The following is a 13,963-nucleotide window of genomic DNA, read 5'->3' as shown; positions in this document are numbered from 1 at the left end:
AAGAGATAGAGTTGAAGTTTCTCACTTGGAAAGTGGTGATGCTTTTGGCATTGGCATCCGCACGGCGGGTGTCTGAATTGGGGGCCTTGTCTCACAATAGCCCTTACCTGATCTTCCATGAAGATAGGGCAGAGTTGAGAACTCGTCAACATTTTCTTCCAAAGGTGGTTTCATCTTTCCACATAAACCAACCTATTGTGGTGCCAGTGGTTACTGACACATTCACTGAGTCAAAGTATCTAGATGTGGTTAGGGCTTTGAAGATTTATGTCGCTAGAACAGCTTGAATACGGAAAACAGAGTCTTTGTTTGTCCTGTATGCTCTCAACAAGATTGGGTGTCCTGCTTCCAAGCAGACTATTGCGTGTTGGATCAGAGGTACGATTCAACATGCTCATACTACGGCTGGATTGCCGTTACCGACGTCGGTAAAGGCCCATTCAACTAGGAAGGTGGGCTCATCCTGGGCGGCTGCCCGGGGGGTCTCGGCATTGCAACTTTGCCGAGCAGCTACTTGGTCGGGGTCAAACACATTTGCAAAATTCTTCAAGTTTGACACCTTGGCCGATGAAGACCTCAAGTTCGGTCAATCGGTGCTGCAGGCTCATCCGCACTCTCCCGCCCATACTGGAGCTTTGGTATAAACCCCATGGTCATGAAGTGGACCCCAGCATCCTCTAGGACGTATGAGAAAACAGGATTTTGATACCTACCGGTAAATCCTTTTCTCCTAGTCCGTATAGGATGCTGGGCGCCCGTCCCAGTGCGTACTTTACCTGCAGTTTTGTTATTAGAGTTACACAAGTTGTGTTATATTAGTTTCAGCATGTTGCTGTCATTGGGTTATGCCTGTTGGCGTGTGTTCTGTTGAATGCCATGTTGTGTGGCATGGTTGAGGTGTGAGCTGGTATGTATCTCACCACTAATATTAAAGTAAATCCTTTCCTCGAAATGTCCGTCTCCCTGGGCACAGTTCCTATAACTGAGGTCTGGATGAGGGGCATAGAGGGAGGAGCCAGTTCACACCCATTGAAAAGTCTTAAGAGTGCCCATGTCTCCTGCGGAACCATCTATACCCCATGGTCATGAAGTGGACCCCAGCATCCTCTACGGACTAGGAGAAAAGGATTACCGGTAGGTATCAAAATCCTGTTTATTACTTTGAATTATTACTTACCTCTGTACCTTAGGATGGCATATGGCTTGTAAACATGCCTGTTTGAGAAAAGTAATCTATTAGGCTGGGATTATGAAGGGGTTGCCGTGAATTTGAAAACCACCACTTAGTAAATCTGGGGTTTCTATTCTAGTTACACCTTGTAAATCATTGTGTTAGCAGAACTTCACCCAAGAGATAGAGATAGAAGGTAGGATGTTGATAGACACTGTAGTTTATACTGTAAAGCTGTATACACACTATAAGAATATCCGTCCAATCTTTCCAGTTGGAACGAAAATCTGGTAATGTCTGAGAGCAAACGACAATTAATAATTTGTTACCAAACACTGTAAAACAGACAAAAATAGTTATTCAGACAGATTGGTTACATCTGTTTGATTTGACCAAATTTATCCGAACAACCATTTTTGGCTGTTCTCTGGATTTTGGGGACAAATGGTTGATTGTCATTTGTTCCCAGACATTACCATTTTTTATTTCAAACAGCCAAACTTAAGTCTATTTATCCATCTACAGATGGGTCTACGTTTATCTTGGTCTTTAATAGTATTAACTGAGACTGGGCAGTCGGACTTAATCCCCTGCTGTAATCACTTAATCTCCTGCTGTATTCTATCTGTATCTGATGCGAGGTTACAGTATATACTACATCTACAGTATTGACTTGTTTCTGGAAATTTTCTAAAACTTTTCTAAAAGTACTGCAAAATATACTTGTCATCATTTGTATATCGCATACTACTGATTCACTAATAAATGATGCCTTCATCATTGAAGAGGTCATAATGACAAGCTAACAAATGAGCACATTTAATATTTATCTTTGGTACAAAGCTATTTCTGTTATGGATTATAATACACTTTAGATGCTAATTTCACTGCTTTGCTCACTACACCAGGGGGTATATATTTGTAGTGGTTTGTAGCTAGACTGCTACAATGTGTCAGAGCATTTTATGACTGACGGTTGATGCAGTCTGCAAATTAGAAAACAGAATGTGGTTGAAGCAGTTAAATAAAGATTTAGATATTAAAGTAATAGAATAAATGATATAATAATCTAAAAGGTGGATGTGTTTCTTCACTAACAGGATTTTTTATATAGTTATTAATATATGTTAGTGAAAAAACACATCATGCAGTTATAGATTCTTTGGAGCAGTCTTTATAGTATTGTTGCAGTCTTCATTTTGTGCCTAATTCAGATCGCTGGGCTGCATCTTTTGCTGCCCTGCGAACAGATAGTCGCCACCTACAGGGGGAGGGTTAAATCGCTGCGCAAGTGTGCGATCGCATGTGTAGCAGAGCTGCACAAAAAACTTTTGTGCAGTCCATGCGCAGCCCAGAACTTACTCTTCCCATGTGATTGATTCCTGCTGATCGGGGCCAGAGCTGACGTCAGACACCCTCCCTGAAAACTTGTAATGAAAAAGGGGCGACTAGGCACTAGTAGTATAGCAATATTAATTTGTACTTAACCAAAGTGGGATAGTCTAGATACAACTCGTATCAATACTAATGTGTCCATTTGGTGGTGCGCCCAGAGTCAGAAAGAAGTATGAGAACAATATACAGAGAGAGAGAAGACTCTCTTTGTGGGCGCACTCTTAGTAGCTTGGTAAATACCATATGATATATGCTGAATATAAAACATAACTTTTAATAGTATGTCAAGAGAAATATGAATTGATTCACAGTACCCAGCTAGTTAACCTAAATATATACACAGTGAATCAGTACAGTAACCCCATTCAGAATTTAACCATTAGGGGAGAATTATCCACACCCACCAGTGCAGTGCTATGAAAAATTGCCAACTAATAAATGTTTATTAAATATAAAAAAATAGTGAATGTTCTGGTCACTTTCCATATGACATGGGTTGGGGGTATACAGCCATGAGTTTAGCCTATAGCCTTCCTCCCTGACCAGTACAGATAAACTGTATTAATAAGACCACAATTGGTCTGGCATTACCGAGATCCCCACCTGGGTTAACGTGGTACTATGTGGTTAATCGTACCTATTAGAAGATAATTTGCGTGATGCTAATAAGCTACTGTATTAATGCCTATGTTGGAACAGAATTGTTACCCATCAAAGGGAAATATTGTCAGCTGGCAGTTAGAAGAAAGAAAGAGGTGCTTCTGCTGTTAGTTTTGAAAGGTTATTTGGGTCCTAACGGTTCTTATGGACCCCTACAACACTCGGTATTCCTAGGAGGTCGCCCTTCCAAGTACTAGCCAAGCCCACACCGCTTAGCTTCCAAGATCAGACGAGATCGGGCATTTGTGGTATGGTATGGTAGTAGAGCCTCGGAAGTCAAAATGTAACACTAATGAGAGAGCACCAGAAATAAGAATAGATCAGAGAATGAGTACATACAGTAGCATATGTATTCTGAGATAGAAAGCTGGGAAAACAAAAATATAGAGTGGTGAATCTGCTGTCTGTGTTAGGCAGGGACTGAGACCTGGATCACATATGAGAGTTCACCGAATAAGTTGAGGTAAGATCAAAAAAAATAAAACTCAGATAACTTAGTGAGAACACTATCACATACAGGATAAAATTGCCTTAAATAATGGGATGATCAGTTGCACTGACCATTACTATTGAAAAGCGTATGTAAACCATCAATTTACTAAATAAACAGTAATTTTATTTTTTAAAGGCAAAAGCACATATATTGTGTTGTACAAATAATATCACACTTATGACACAGAAATAGTTATTTCAACCCGAAGCAGTAGGGTGGCCTCCTTGTGCTGCTTACAGCTATAGATGTAAGTCAATACTTGTTATCAAGCAGCGGTTACCATAAGTGACTTAGGTTGCATACGGGAGACCTATCAATAATTATTTATTAATGAACAGCATATGAGACTGTTTTACAGTGTCACTGCCGCTGGTAATGTGCTCCCTCTAACATGTGACTGGAGATCAATCAAGAGTTCAACTGTGATCAGCTGTGTTTAATTTGTAAGAAAAGTATAAATCGTTTAATTGTGAAAACGATACCCCTCAAGACTTTGAAGAAAGGATTTGTGCACCCAGAGTGCTGACGGTCCCTGTGGGGGTCTGCTCCAAGGTGGGGGTCCCGTGGGAAAATGCATTTCACCCGGAGAGCGGGCTTGTTCACTTGCTGGGTAATGCCACTCTCCCTGAAAACGCCTGAGCCCGCCTGCGTTTTCCGGACACTCCTGGAAAACGGTCAGTTGCCACCCACAAATGGCCTTTTCCTGTCAATCTCCTTGCAAACGCCCTTGCAAATGGATCCTCTGCACCATCCCGTCGCTGACCAGCGATGCCCATTGTAGCTGTATGACGCGCTGGCACAGTGTGGTGCATACGCACAGCAGCAAGTAAATCTGAATAACCCCCTTAGCTGGCAGCTGACCACATTCAAGTTTTGTACTCACAACTTTTTGTAATTATAACCAAACTTCATTCTCCTGTCTCTAGAGCAGATCATGCCACCCTCACATCCCACCTGCTAAGGTATGAAGCAAATGGGTAGAGCAAATGCCCATGGGTAGTGGTCCTATTAGGGCTTCATGAAACTTGTGTTGGCCCTGTGTGCTCTTAATTTCAAAAGCTTAATCCTCTGTTTGTTCTTTGGGAAGGCTTGCCACCTTGAAACAGCAGGTGGGTTAGGCAGCAAGCCCCACGGAGAATGCTGAGGCAGAGGGGAGACACCCAATAGGTCATGTGAGTGCGCGCCAAAGTCCTGCAGGTCCCATTTTTTCGGTCAGCAAGACATGGAGGACACAGTTTCTGTCACAGTGACAGACTCACTTAATATGTCCTCAGCTGCTGGCAGTTTGAAAGGGAAGAGAGCTCACAAAAGGGCAAGGTCTTCCTCTTCCTTACAATTATCTGAGGAGATTTCTTATAAAAGAAAAAAGTTTTTCCCTGTCAGGGACCTGCAAACCCCCATCTCCTCAGATTCTAAGGTAGAAGTTTTTTTCTCACCAGGTTGCCAGCTCACCTCCCAGTTCTGGCACAGAAGAATAAACGTAAAAATAAAAGTAAGTTTAACCCCAGGGACACCTGCTCAGGTGACATTCCTCTATTCCCTGGTATTGACTGTAGCAAACAAATTTCTAGTGCTCGGAGCAAGCACAATTCATCTACCCATAGCTGGCAAAATATTTCTGCCCATAGCTAGCAGCATAAAGGGACCCGCAGTAAGTATATGGGGTCACCTTCCAGACAGTCCCAGCTCTCCTCTGAAGAATTTGGTCAATTCTCCACTGTAGACTTGGAATCATGGGAGATCATGAGAACATCTGCCTCATCCCAGTGGGGAGAATGTAGTGAGAACAGATTTCTAGAGCGGCTTTAGCGGGAAAAACCCTTCCAACCAAATTATATTCTATGCACTGGACTCTAAAATGCAATTCAGAGGTCCAGAGGTTTGCACAGCTGGCCTTTATAGCAACTTTCATTAAAGAAGATGAGTTGATATTGCTTTCCTTTATGGAGCTACCAGACATTCATCCATTATTTGTCCCCAACATTGACCCAGCGTTAGCTTCCATAGTGGGAAAAAAAAGACACAATGACCCCACAGATCTTACATTGAGAAAGATACAATACAAAATAGCAGCCGGATCTCTGCTGTTCATTTTAGATAAAGCACAGAGAGACTGAGAATCTGGAATTTCTTTTGACTCCTTATTGGCATCCAACCGAGCTCATCTTAAGGCCATTAGTAAAGCTACTCTCATAATAGGCAAGACCTTTAAACATACTTGCAAGTATAGGTGGTTGGCCAGCGCAGGTACAGCTGACCTGGCTCCCAAATCCCCGGAGTTTTCAAGCCTCACCAATGCAGACCTATTCGGTCTGCAGTTTATAGAGGAGGTCAAAACAAGCTACAGTATAAAGCCCAAAAGTCTTTCTCAGACCTCAAAAAAGGGAATTAACCTTTTAAAAGGTCCTGTCTTCAAGGGGGCCAGACTTCAAGAGCTATGTGTCCGGCCTGAGACTTTTAAGGCACAAGAAGAGCCCAAAGTGGAGGTTTATGTGCACAGATCTAATGACACCTCAAGGATCAGCCTCAAACACATGGTACAATGCAAAAAAGAGGCCACAGCTAAGTTTGCCCATATGCCTTCCTCACCAAAGGTCTCTCAGAGAGTCATACTCAGACTACCGCAGTCAAATGATTGCTAAAAACAATCCAATCTGGCTTAAACCGTCCACTAATTCATTTCCCAAGCCAAGTATTTCATATTCCTTGTTCAAAAAGATGCAGCTCTCTGTTAGATGAAGTGCTGTCAATAGCACTAGAACAGGGGAAAATATAATTGGCATATCCAACTGCAAGAGGCTGGAGAAGCCACTTACTGTCTTTCCTGTAAAAAAGCAAAATGATTCAATAAGACCAGTCCTAAACCTCAAAGCTTTGAATCGTTACTTGAAACCAAGGAGGGTTCAAATGGAAGGTATCCCAGATATTCCCTTCCTTCTCACAAGAGATTGCTTCTGTTTAAAAATAGACATAAAGGAAGCTTTCCACTATATATTGGTTCACCCCAATCACAGGCGTCTTCTCAGATTCTTTTTGAGAGGCAGCTTATTTCAGTGGGTGGTTATGGTGTTTGGCCTTTCCTCCACTACTTATACCTTTACTTGACTCATGAAAGCATTAGTGTCTCATCTGCATCTGCAGAGTGTCCAATTCATCATTTACCTAGACGACATACTTCTAGTGCACTCAAATCACGATACTCTCCTGAGGCACAGAGATTTAACTCTTTCCCTGTTAGTGAACCTTGGATTCACAGTAATTATCCAGACCTCTTCCAAAACCATCACTTTCCTAGAGTTCGACCTGGACACATATTCTCTCTCCCTAACAGTACCACTACAAAAATGGCTAGACGCGAAAGAGCACATACAAAAAACTTCCCAGAAACACAGAATACCACTCCACACATTTGCAGGATGTCCCCTGGTTTTCATCAGGATGCGGTTATGTAACTGGCAGTCAGGAGTACGCCGGTCACAATACCGACGCCGTGATCCCGGCATCTGAAAATCCCGCAAGCCGACATGCTGACCAACAGGGACTATTCACACTCATGCGCTTCATTGCGTTCGCCCCACCGGCCATGTAACAGCCGGGATCCCGCCTTCGGTATTGTGACCACTGGTTTCTTAACCGCTGGTTACACATATCCAACTCATTTTCATCATGCACCACTGTTTTGAAGAGATTTGCAAAAGTCCTCTACAAAGGCTAATTCATGCACACTATTCCTGGAATGACACCATATATATTTCCAAAAGGGTAAAAAGGGAATTGTCCACATGGACCAGTCTCTCTATCCCCCCCCCCCCCCTCACCCCCTCTTAGATGCCCCTCCCTCCATGATGATTACCACAGATGCATCACTGACACATCTAGGGAGGTTATTCACAGGAGACGGCAGCAAGGGGCACCTGGCAAGCTGAAGAATCACATCTGTTCATAAACATTCTATAACTATGTGCAGCAAAATTGGCTCTGAAAGCTCTAGTCCCCAGCCAATTGAGAGGGGTCTGTATCCAACTATGTTTGGACAATACAACCGCAGTTTCTTATATAAAAAAATGGGGGGTACCAAGTCAATATCCCTATGCAAAGAGGCATCAGAAGTCTGGGACTGGGCAGTTATGAGAGACATAATTCTAATAGCAACTTACGTTCCAGGGAACTGAATGAACTACCAGATTCCCTATCCCCCTAGACTCAGTAACACTGAAAAGCCAGGTCTTTCAGAAGATACTTCACACCTTCCGAGGCCTGGAGATAGATCTCTTCGCCAGTCCCACAAATGCTCAGATTCCATGCTTTGTATCCAGAATAAGGACAAAAGGAGTATGGAAGATGGACGCAAAGTCCTTCCCTTGGATGGACCTGATCGCCCCTATACTTTCCTTTCCCCTATCCTTCTCTTGAAGGTGCTACAAAAAATCGGGGAGGACCAGGTACCTCAGATCATATTAGTGTACCATCCAGAATCTGATCAGTCAAATGTAGAGAGGTCCAAAGATTCCCTTAGGGTTATCCAGAGAATGCTTCCAGGGAACCCTTGGCATATTAGAGACACCCCCAGTGCATGTGGATGGCAATATTACTAGGCTGTTAACAGATGTAGCATTAGCATCTCCAACAATAGCACTAATGAATGCCCCTTTGAATGCCTCTTTGTACAGTATCTAGCCCCGTACAAGGGATAGATACTGTACAATTATTAAGGAATTTAATCATTGGCAATCACAAGTATTTCATCTTGCATTAGATTTCTTAGCATCTAAGTATCAGTCAGACCTTGCCTCAGCTACCACCAAATCATGTAGTTCTGCTTTAGGTCTCACGATCCTAAATTTAATGGATAAAAGACTACAGATGGAGCCACTCTATGGGAGCATCTCTGTGCACTCCCGGCGTGACTAGGCGGACGGATCGCCTAGTCACGCCAGGAGTGCACATTTGCGATGGAGCCGCCTCAGATGAGCGTGGCTCAATCTGTATATCTCTGTTTGTTGTGAGGCATATACCTCTCCAGACCCATTGTACCAGGGTACTCCCACACCTGGACATTGAGCCTTTCCTCTCTTTTCGAGCTTCCTGGGATGCGAACTCTAATATTACTCTCTTGGCCCATAAGTTTATTAGCTCAAACTAAAGCAGCTAGAGGAGCCGGACTGGCACATCTTGGACCCCTGGTTATCACAGACCCCTACAGGTTACCACATAATCCTCAGGGGCCACACTAAGAAATCATCATCAAATTAAACCATAGTAGAATTCGATGACCCTTCAGAGCCTAACCTATGTGTAGCTTCATGCTTATCCACAATCTTGACTCTGACAGCACCCATGAGAGACAACATCACCCAGCTTTTTATTACATGTAGAAAGCTCTTTCGCACTGCCATATCCTCTACTAATCACATGGATTGCAGCATCCATGAAAGAGGCTGGAATAGATGCAAACAAATTTAAAAGCCACTCCCTATGGTGCTGTAGCCACAAAAGTGCCAGCCAAAGGCATACCTTTATAATAGTTTATGCTGTCAGCAAGATGGTCCTCCACATGTACCTTTGCTAAGCATTATTGGAGACCAACCAATCTACAATAGATTAAGTTTCTCAAAGCAACCACCAGGTATGCGGTAGTCTGCCCACCTGCTGTTGCTAGGTGGCAAGCCTTCTCAAAGAACAAAACACTAGTTTACAGGTATCTATGACCTGCAAACTGGATTTGTTCTAGGGAATGGCTTGCCACCAAGCAAGATCTCCCACTCTACCCACCCTGCTTCCTCCTTTGCTAAGACTGTTGGTTCCTGTGCAGATCCTATGTTGATCATTATTAACCTTTTCTCTCTATCACTCCCCAGGTTGCAGCGAGGGACCAAATGAAGCCTCAAGCATCCACCAATAAGGAACAGAATTAATGGATTGGGTATGGCTTACTGGCCACCAGGATCCCAGCGGTCAGCATCCCAATGCCGGGTTCCCGGACACCAAATGCCGGCGGGGGGGGGGACAACGACGAGCACAATGAAGCCCCTTGCGGACTCACCACGGGTTCTATTCCCACTCCATGTGTGGGAATAGTCCCTGCTAGTTGGCATGCTGACTGTCGGGACTCGGAGCAGCCGGGATGTAGGGGTCGGTATTGTGACCGTCAGTCTCCTCACCACCAGTCACATAACTACATCCCGAATTAACTTACTACCCAACATTTGAATTACTTCCTAAAGATGAGAGCCAATGCTGCCTTCACAGTATCCCTTCAAGTTCAAATTCAACATTCAAACCAGTTTCTTAAGTTATCAGTTAAAGTTCAATATAATGGTCCTTGCTTGCATAAACACAGGTCCCTTCTTCCAGGTATTGAAAAAGCCAGACTAGTCATGCCAGGAGCTACCGTCCTTCTTTACTAATCCTTTCTAGGATCAGTTTGCAATCAGCTAGCTCCTGGAAAAATCTGATCTGTGTGGCTTTGGCGCGTGCTCATGTGACCATGGGCGTGTATGTGACCTAGTGGGCATATGACCTGCAAACATGCGCGCTCCAGCCCCATTCTATGGGCAGGGGAAGGAAAAATTATTTCACGCTCTTCTACCTCACTCCCCTCTACCTCAGCGTTCTCCGCAAGGCTTGCTAACTAACTGCTGTTGCTAGGTGGCAATCCGTTCCCTAGAACAGTGGTTCTCAAACTTTTTTGAATCATAGCACCCTAGAGTATCAGAAGCTTTTTCATAGCACCCCTAGGCCAAAAGTTTCTTATTGAGAAATTTAGAAGGAAATATTAAGTTAAGTAAATTGTGTTTACATGTCATCCTTGGGTTTAATTGTGTGGTGAGAGTCAAGATTTGCATCTGTTTGTCTACATACTCTATGATTGACAGCCATCAGCACTGATTTTGCCTTTTACATTGACCATAAATAATTTTCATTGGTCCTAGACCACCAATCCAGGGCACCCCTGCAAGTGTCCTGAGGAATTCCAGGGTGCCACGGCACACAGTTTGAGCACCACTGCCCTTGAACAAATCCAGTTTGCAGGTCATAGATTCCTGCAAACTAGTGTTTTTTCCTGCTGTGCACTTTCAGATAAAATAGTATATAGAGTATGTTCTCACCAAATGCTGCCTTCTTTTACTACAACAAAAAGCTAAAATGTTGAATAACATTTTAGCCAAATCTTTATAAATTATTTAGGTAGCTGAATACCCGTGATTCGCTACTGAATTCAAAGAACAATGTCAATCTTTGTCAGATTGCATCTCTTGCTTCCCCGGATTGATGCTGTCAAAATGCTGGTGCTGAGGATAATAATCTAACTCCTTCTCTGCCCCGTCCCGCCTCTGATGCTGCCCTTCTCAGTGCTGTAAATGCTGGGACTCTCCTTTGTGAGGGGGAATTTCCAATAATCATGTTAGCCCCTATGTGGATGGAATTTTGAAAAATCCCTTCTTAGTGGGTGCCTGCGTCACAAAGGCAAGCTACTGTCCAAATGTCCTTATGGTTCAGTAGATTTTGTGATTAGTCAGTTTTATTTGCTATACAGAGAGAGAGAGAGACAGTCACAGGAAAGGGCACTCTAGGATATGTAGTAAAGATTGCTGGGGTGCCTTCCTAGTAATTTATACATACATACAGGTGTCCCCCTGGAAGGAAGCAGCAGGCGGCACTCGTCCGGTCTTTATTAGCAGAAAGCTGGTGCTTCTATTATTCCAACATTTCAAGGCCCATAGGCCTTTTCATCAGGTGCAAACAGTGAAAATAGAATAAAAATTGACATTATATAAGAGGACTGGCTTCCCAGCGTGTCCATGTGTAGCTGCTCCTCCCCCGCTGGTTGGGTGACGCTGGCTTTGTGACATCATCAGCGCGCATGTAGCGCCACCGTGCATACAGGGAATTACACGAGGCATCAAGGGACTGTAGTATAGGAAGTTTGAAGCTGGTGGCTGTGGAGGGGCGGGCCCGGCCAAATCACGGAGAAACTGTACAAGTCCCGATGCAGAAGGGAAAATAAATCAAAGGTCCTGAACTGGAAGGGGATGTGTGAAAGAAATCACTACGTACACAAAACCCCACACCTCCCTCCCGCTGCTCTCCCGCTGCTGCTGTGTACTACCTTTTTTCCCGTGGCTTCGCCCACGTGGAAATCTTACCGCAATAAGACTATTTTCATTGCGCCCACTAAATCAGGAGTGTCACTATTCATCTCAGTGACCCAGAAAACTTTGGATTTTTACATGTCACCCCCTTCCCACCCCTAGGGGAGCTAGAGGTGTTTTACCCCTGCAGTATTTTTTCCAGATTGTAACTCATATGTGTACCAAGTTTGGTGTACATTGCTCCAGGCCTTCCAGAGTTATGCTGGAACATATATTCACACATACATACCCACTTACCGTACATACATTTTTATATATACAGACCCTTCCATATACATCTTTGCTATATCTCATCATGTATCGCACGGTTTTGCATGCCATAGACTCAGAGATTTAGCCATGCCTTGGGATTTTTCTTAATTTGCTTCTTTAATATGTTACCTTATACATATTCTATTATGGCAAACAACATTTTTTAAATCCATCCACTCGCTACTCGTGAAAGACAGCTTAGCCGCGTTTTGCATGTTGTGCCAAATTGAGCGAAACAGCAAAGATGTTATAGATAGTTTTTGGATACATTGCCAGTAAGTAATCGGTGAACACTCTCCTGTGGTAGACTGCTTTAATTTCCATCTTGTAAAATATTTACCTCCCAGGCTGTATTTGGCCCTCCTGATTGGCTACTGAGAGTTGCCATACTTTGTTCCTGTCTGAAACATTGAAGTCTTCCTGGAATCTATATACAGCGAAGACAATGAGCACTTTTCTAAGATATTTTCTCCATTAAGTTGTAATAACTCCATGTACAGCAATTACATTAGCTAATACAATGTTAATGAGAATATTTTGCAGCACTGCGATTCATTTGATATAACCTATTTATGAGTAGAGCCAGGTCTTCATTCTTGCCAGACGATTAGGAAGATGCCAAACTAATCTGTATCAGTGAGGGGAAATTGTAGTCAAACTAGTTACCAGGCTGTCAAAATGATGGAAAAATATAACAGTAATGTGAGTGCCTGTGGCTGCACACACCCGAACAGAGCAACACTTGAATTGTTCCATTGGGTGCCATCTGGTGGCCGCCGGTGCGCAAACACTTCAATCCCCCATAGAGGTGAGGAGCATTGATAGCCTTTTATTATATAAGATATACAACAAACAGATTTTATGATGAAGTGCACTGAAGTTGAAACTGATGTATATCATCCAACACAGCAGCTTCTGATTTTGTATATTATACCAATTTTACAAACAATTCCTTTAATGAATATGATAGATATTAGGTCTGAGCCATACAATAATTGTTTTATGATTTCTGTGGATGTACAGTGCAAAAGATGACAAATATTAGTTACAATTTATATTTCTTTGTAGTAAAAGTACATGTGCAGGGAGTGTACAGTAGCTTTGATGTGTCTGATGTACAGAAAGCATGAGGACATTGTGTTTCTTTCTCTAATTATTAATAGGCTTGCCCAGTACCCTCTAAATTAAAAGGAAGCTATCTTTATATGAATGTACTAATGAATGTACTTGGAAGCCGGTAAGAATTGCTTATTGATCATATTAATGAACCACTGTACACGGCTTGTCTTTAGTACTTATTTTTAAATCATACAGAATACTGGTGCTGAATTATGTGTGGTTCACAGAATCACAGCTTAGTATGAAATACATAATGAAAAACAGAACGCTTTCCCAACATCTAATGAATCACAAGGGTTCAAACATTTGACACATTTCCATTAATTAAGAAACTAGAGCTTCAAGTTTATATTTAATTAGGCTTAATGATTTTAGTTGTAGCTCAGGAAGGCAGTTTCTACGGTCTGTGTTATAAATATAAGTTAAGTAAATTGCATGAATTACATGCTTTATCATAGAGCAGGATATCTTTTTCCACTCTGAATCCAGTTTAACTTTTGGGATCATCGTTGAAACTTAAGGGCATATTTATCACAAATTGCCATGAAATTCCAATTGTGATTCAAAATTTCCGACCATATTTGCTTTGCAACAATGTGAGTAAGCTCTTTTCCGGCAAGTCCATCTCCCTGCAGTTTTCGTGTGTTAATCGTGATTACAAGGTTCCCGAAGCTTACTGCACATGCGCTGACATTAGAATGTCTGTGCACAGCTTACAAG

The 13,963-nt window shown here is 42.7% G+C and overlaps 1 pseudogene; it reads right to left on the bottom strand.

The window, feature by feature from the left end:
• Window positions 1-3,375: 3,375 nt before the first annotated feature.
• Window positions 3,376-3,493, bottom strand: LOC134942024 (5S ribosomal RNA; annotated as a pseudogene).
• Between the last annotated feature and the right edge of the window lie 10,470 nt (window positions 3,494-13,963).

This window comes from Pseudophryne corroboree, chromosome 1, assembly GCF_028390025.1.
Source record: "Pseudophryne corroboree isolate aPseCor3 chromosome 1, aPseCor3.hap2, whole genome shotgun sequence".
Lineage (NCBI taxonomy): Eukaryota > Metazoa > Chordata > Amphibia > Anura > Myobatrachidae > Pseudophryne > Pseudophryne corroboree.
Note: the sequence above shows the minus strand (reverse complement) of the source record. Positions and strands in the feature narration are given on the sequence as shown.